Consider the following 7,077-nt stretch of genomic DNA (forward strand, 5'->3'; position numbering starts at 1 on the left):
GAACGGTCTTCAATGGACTCTCCTAGGTAGCTTTTTTCCATTACTATTTTTACATAGAAGTGGAAGCTTCCACACTAGAAGAACAGTCTTCAATAGACTCCTCTAGGTAGCTTTTTTCTTTTTCTTCTAAACAATTTTTTTATTTACCTATTTTCTGTTTTTCTCCTTATGCTCACATTTTCCAAGTCACTTTTTCACATTAGACAAGATCACGATTTCCATGAATATCCTCAACTACTCGATGCCTTGGATTGAGCATAATTTATTCCTCAACATTTGATTGGAAGTATGAACACTCAGAGAGTACCTTTCAGAAATTGCCTTCACTTTTCAGACATTACACAAATAAATAGGATGATTATGATTATGCAGTATGCCTAACATCCTAAAAATAGACATGCAAAAATGGTGTTGACACCGGTGTTGGCAACACCAATGACAACATGTGTGTGTGATTATTGTACGCACATGCTGAGAGACTTCCAAAGATTGGAAAATCTCTCAAAGTCCAAAGGTTTCGTGAATATATCAGCCAGTTAATTCTCAGTCCTAACAAATTCCAGTCGAATTATGCCTTTTTCAACCAAATCTCGAATAAAGTGACGTCTTATGTCTATGTGTTTTGTTCGAGAGTGTTGAACATGATTCTTAGAAATATCTATAACACTTGAGTTTTCACAATATACCATTATGTAATTGCTTAACTTGTAATCCAAGAAAGAAATTTAGTTCTCTTACCATGCTCATTTTAAACTGTGATGACATGCAATCCACAAAGTTATTCACAAGTATTTGAGATGAAGAACCGAAAATAATATCATCTACATATACTTGACATATCAAAATATAAGATTTCAGTTTTTGAAAGAAAAGGGTTTTGTCAACCTCACCTCATTTGAAGCCCAAGTTTATCATATAGTCAGCTAACCTACCGTACCATGCCCGTGGAGCCTGTTTCAGTCCATACAGGGCCTTCTTCAGTTTGTAGACATGGTCCACGTGGTGAGGATCTTCAAATCCCTTATGTTGACTGACATAGACTTCCTCATTCAAAATTCCACTAAAAAAAGCACACTTTACATTCATTTGATACAATTTGACGCGCATGTGACATGCTATGGCAAGCAACAGTCGGACTGACTCAATTCGGGCTACAGGAGTTAAGGTTTCATCAAAATTCAGCCCCTCAACCTGTGTATACCCTTGAGCTACCAACCGAGCTTTTTTCCGAACAATGTTACCAGATTCATCTATTTTATTCTTGAAAATCCATTTTGTTCCAATAACATTGGTATTTAAAAGTCTAGGCACTAAATCCCATACATCATTGCGCACAAATTGTTCAAGTTTTTCATGCATTGCATTGACCCAGAATTCATCATTTAGTGAATCATTAATATTCTTGGGTTCAATTTGAGACACAAAACACGAGTGACTTACCTGAGAAAACGTGGAGCTCATGCAGATTAAACCAATCATTTTGCGGTAGTCCACATTTTCTTTCTTTCTTGTTTGCACATTATCATGTAATTTACCAATGATTTGCGATGATGGATGATTCTTCTGAATCTTGCTGGGAATTTCTTTTTCACAATTGATCACCACATCATCATTATCATTATCCACAGTTTCTGTTTGGTTCAGAGGCGGTGTTGTGCTTGGTGTTTCTTCCCTGGTCTCATCACCAGACTCAACACTGTTTCTGGTCAGTGGCTCACTTATATCCAGCAATTCTTCTACATCATCCTCCGGTTTTTTAAATGCCAGATCTGCAAGATCATCAAACACAACGTTAATTGATTCCATTGTAGTCTTGGTTCTTAGATTAAATAAACGATAAGCACGGTTATTAGTAGAGTATCCAAGAAACATACATTTATCACTTTTGGAATCAAATTTAGCTAGATCTCTATCATTCAACACATAACCTACACATCCAAAAATATGAAAATATTTAAGGTTTGGTCTTCTTCTTCCCATGATAATCTCATATGAGATCATTGTAGAACCACTCCTTAAATAAACACGGTTGAAAATGTGACATGCCGTATTTAAAGCTTCGGCCCAAAAACATTTTGACACATTCTTAGAACTAAGCATGACTCGAGCCATTTCTCGAAAGGTTCGATTTTTCCTTTCAACTATGCCGATTTTTTGAGGGGTCTTCGGAGATGAATATTCATGAGTGATACCTTTCTTATGGCACAAAGAAATAAAATGAGAATTTTCGAACTCCTCACCATGATCGGTTCTTATTTTAACCATCCTCGTATCATACAGATTTGTTATCCTAGCATGCAACTTCTTAAAAGCATCAAATATATCAGATTTTTCTCTATGAAAACTTACCCAAGTAAAATGCGAAAAATCATCAACACAAACAAACGATGATTTCTTACCACCCAAGCTCTCCACTTCCATCGGACCCATTAGATCCAAATGCAAGAGTTCAAGGCACCGTGTTGTCCCAAAGTGTTGCAACACCGGGTTCGCAACATGGGTTTGTTTACTTTTCTGACATGGACCACAGACATACACAACACCTAAATTTAAATTGGGCATACCTCTCATAGCATCAAACTTACGCAGATTCTTCAAGGTATTGATACTCACGTGTCCCAGTTTTTGATGCCATATGTCCAAATCATTTATCTTGACACTTCGGCAATCATCACATTCTCCCAAAAGATAGCAATTGTCAGCAGACCGAATACCTGACATAACACAAACATTGACATCATTAAAAACTTCACAATTATTTTTGTTGAACCTAGCATGTAAATCATCATCACAAAGTTGACTTATGCTTATTAAGTTCGAATTAAGTCCTTCAACATGTAGAACATTGTGAAGTTCAGGAAGCCCATCAACATTCAGGGTTCCTTTGCCTACAATTCTCCCTTTGGAACCACCACCATAGGTTACACGCCCACTTTTTATTTCAACATAATCCATGAGATGTTCTTTAGATCCGATCATGTGGCATGAGCACCCACTGTCGAAGTACCATGCACCTTCAATGTTAGTTTTTAAAGAAGTATAAATGACATTGCATCGAATAACAGTTTTAGGTACCCATATTTTCCTTGTGGAATATTTCTTGACTGCGGTGTTGTGCATGGTGTTGTGCAACACCGTGTGCAATACCTGATTTGATTTCCAATTTAGGTAGTCGTCTCTTAGTTTGTAGCAGAAGGGTTTGATGTGCCCAGGCTTATGACAGTAGTGGCAAATAAAGTGGCGCTTTCTTTGCTTAGGTTCAGAAGTTGACCATGATTTCTTGGTTTGTGACATCTTCACTGGGGGATCAACTTTCAAAGGAGAGGGAGAAGCTTTGTTTTGTCTCGGCCTTTGTTCCGAGGCCAGCTTTGCGATTGGAATAGTCTCATTAAGATGGTTCATAGAATTGTCTTTACTTCCCTTTATAAACACAGTTGATTCCGGAGTTGGAAGATTCTCCAATCTCATGTATGCTTTCGATATACCCAAGACCAGTTCTGTTCTCCTTTCCCATTGTCAGCATTGAATCAAGTTTTGATGAACTTGAGTTAAATCTTGCGAGAGTTTTTGAGGACTTCTCAAGCTCATCCTTGACTTTGCACAGTTCAAGATCCTTCTTGTTAAGCACAACTTCAAGTCGAGACACACATTCTTTCAAATCAGTATTCTCCTTGGTGAGGATCAAATTTATTTTATTTCTTTTGATCCAATCTTCGTAGAGCTCTTCATACATAGCATGCACACTTTCAAAGGTGAGTTCATCAGAATCAGTATCCTGGATTTCATGATTACCCGAGTCATTGTGAGATTTAACATTGAGACACAAGGATTTTGAAGTGGTGTTGCGGCCCGGTGTTGCAACACTAGAGGCAACACCGTGCGGGTTGACTTGCAGCCGGCATTTTTCCTTCAAAACAACAGTGTTTGAAGACAGTACGTCCATTGGGATTCTGTAAAATTTCCTGCAAACAAAAAACAACAATAAACCAGAATCAATCACTTAGTGTATCAAGCATTGGCTTTGATACCACTTGAAAGGAATTGTTGCTCATAAACGTACATGAAATAAATTAAAAACATTATAATGTGTGTATCAGAAGTTATTGTTGTGCTCTGGTGTTGTTAACACGAGCACACAACATGCAGCGGAAATTAAGTATTAACACAAATATAACTTTAATAAATTAATATCAGATTTAAATTATGCACAAGTACGAATACTTGTGTAATGCCTCATGGCAAAAAATTCACTAGAAAAATTATGTAAATTGTTTACACCAAAACAATACTAGTGAGAAAACAAAATCAAATTCCTTGACACTCCAAGGAATTAAAAATGCATCAAAATAAATCACATAAAAACTAGATGCATAAAATAAAAACGTATTGCTTAAAATAAACACAACCACTCTTCGATCAACATTCTGCGTCAGTGTTGTTCTTGAGTGTTGTCAACACCAATCAGCAACACGGTATATGTGAATCAATCACACAAAATCTTCAACACGAAAATCTTCAATATCTGAACTCTCCGTGTGTTCAGAAAAATCCAGCAGCTCTCATACGCTGTAAAGTGATCAACCGATCACACAAAAACGTCTCATCAAAATAGGCTCGGCTCTCGTATATTTCTTCTATGCAAGAACTCCTTAGCCGACCTTTACGTGCACTCCCAAAAACTCCAGCAGCTCTTCTCCACAACAAAGTGATCACACAAAAACTGTAGAGCAAATATATGTTAGACACTTGTGATTTCTTCTATGTGAAAAGAACCATGTCCAACACACTTAAAAGCCTCTCTCCACCAAAAGCCTCTTCTCTCTCTAAAGCCCTTCTTCTCTATCACTAAAAAGCCCCAAGTACGGCTGTAAGACTATTCATATTTATATCTATGGTTTGACCTAAAAGTTATTCAATAGAAGAGTCCTACAAAATATGGAAATAGGATTTTCATTAGATATAAAACTCTTTTAAACATGGATAAAATATCTTGGAGATAAAAATCATATTAAAAACAAATCATATAATATCTATAGATAAATCAATCAAGATGTTATCATCTAAAATAAATCAAACAAAATATTATAATCTAGAAATAAATCAAATAAAATATTTTAATCTAGAAAGGCAAAATCTTAAATTGATATTATCAATTTAACAAAATAACAAAGCAATAAAATCCTTTCATCCACCACAAACATTTACATTATTTATGTTTAGTCCCTAGATCAGAAACTTTTATTCTGCACTCCCTGATGCATCTAAAATCTTTGTTTTCACTCACTGTTTCACATTTTGACTCATTGTATTTTATTTCCCATTAATAAATAAACTTTCCTTAATTATCATCTTTGTTTTATTTTTACCTCACGACAGAAACTAAATCCTTAGCCACCAAATCCACCGACGCCGACTTAGCCAACGACCAGCGAAACCCACCGGCCTAAGCAAGCTACTGTAACTCACGCCAACGAACCCATTTCTTCTGTAAGTTACCTCTCTTTCTCTCTTCTCTAAACGCACGCATCTTCTTATCTAACCCACCCACGCTTCTCCTCTCTCAACTTGATGCGAGAAAAACCACGACCCAAGGAACCCATTCACTTGCGACACCGACCGACGAAGGTTTTGAAGATGGCGACTATGGGGGACGAGCTGGAGCAACACAGGAGACGAAGGCATTGAATTTCTTTCTCCAAGTTTGGATATTTTGGTTCAATTTCTTAATTATTTTTGCGAGAATTCAGGGATCGAAGAAAATATAGCTATGCAGCTTTTTTTTGCCAAAATGCCAAGTTCCTGGAGAGAAATGATCATAAGGGAATATGTCCCGGGCAATCCAGATACGTTGGCACGAAGAGCCTATTTCTCAAAGGAAAATTGGCAGAATGATGTCATATGGCAGCATTACAAAAGAATTACAAACGCTTAAGGGGTATCAACAAAAGAACTCATTTGTGTTGTAAGGAAAATGATTTTCCAACAATCATTGGAAGTAAACCACAAAACATAAGAGGAAAAGTTTTAGAACTCATCCTTATGCTAGAAGTGGAAGAAGTTCTTGGAAACCAAGAACAGTATGGTCTAGACAGAAGGCCAGATCTTATAAATCTGGACAAATAAGTGGACTATCAAGAAGTAGGATATCATCCCAAGCATCGAGTACATCTCGAAGCACAGGAAGAACACCTACGAAGAAAACTTTCATTTCAGAAGAGTTCATACTCGAGCTAATGAAAGTTTCAAGGATTGTAATCGTTGGACATGTGGAGCAAAAGGTCATATCTCAACCAACTGTGCAGAAAATGAGAAACGAGGTATTAAACGCTTCGATCCGACTCCAGATATTGAAGAAGCAGTTTATTACCAAGATCTTATTCAGGTATACCGATTTGAGGATATCGCCTCAGAAGAAAGAATATAAGAAAAAAAGAAGTCTTGAGTCAGGAAGAATCTGATGGAACTGAATCAGAATCTGACTGAAGACGAGATTTTTTTACAAGAAACACATGAAGATTTGTCTGGTTTCTTTAGCCAGACATCAATATCTCATAACATGGTCCAAAAGATCATGACAGAAAATCATAGTCTTCAGAGATATCGAGGATTCTCTGCAGGACAGGTAGAAAAGTTCTTAGGAAGTATTGACCTAAGAAACAGAAAACATCATCTAATCTATAAAGTTTTCAGGAGGGAAATGGCAATTCCTATGGAACTTACAGGAAATATAATGGAGATGCAACTAATTCTTTCCGAAGAAATTAAGGAGAAATTACAAAAACTCAAGATAGAAGTAGCAAGAACTATGTCCTGGATTCATATTGGAGCAATCCAAATTATGATAAAAGCTACTTTCAAAGAAGGAATAGATTCACCCATTGATATTGCTATATGCGATAAAAGAATGGGGAACCTTCAAGATTCAGTACTGGGAACTATATCAGGAAATCTATGCGCAGGAAAGATTGTGTGAGTAATCTATCCAAGAATAGCCTACAACCTGGCAGATCGAAATTTCAGCCGAGCTTTGACATTATCAGAATTTCAAAGAAAAAAGGCCGATGAAAGAAATTAATA

Source organism: Primulina tabacum, chromosome 16, assembly GCF_025594145.1.
Source record: "Primulina tabacum isolate GXHZ01 chromosome 16, ASM2559414v2, whole genome shotgun sequence".
NCBI lineage: Eukaryota > Viridiplantae > Streptophyta > Magnoliopsida > Lamiales > Gesneriaceae > Primulina > Primulina tabacum.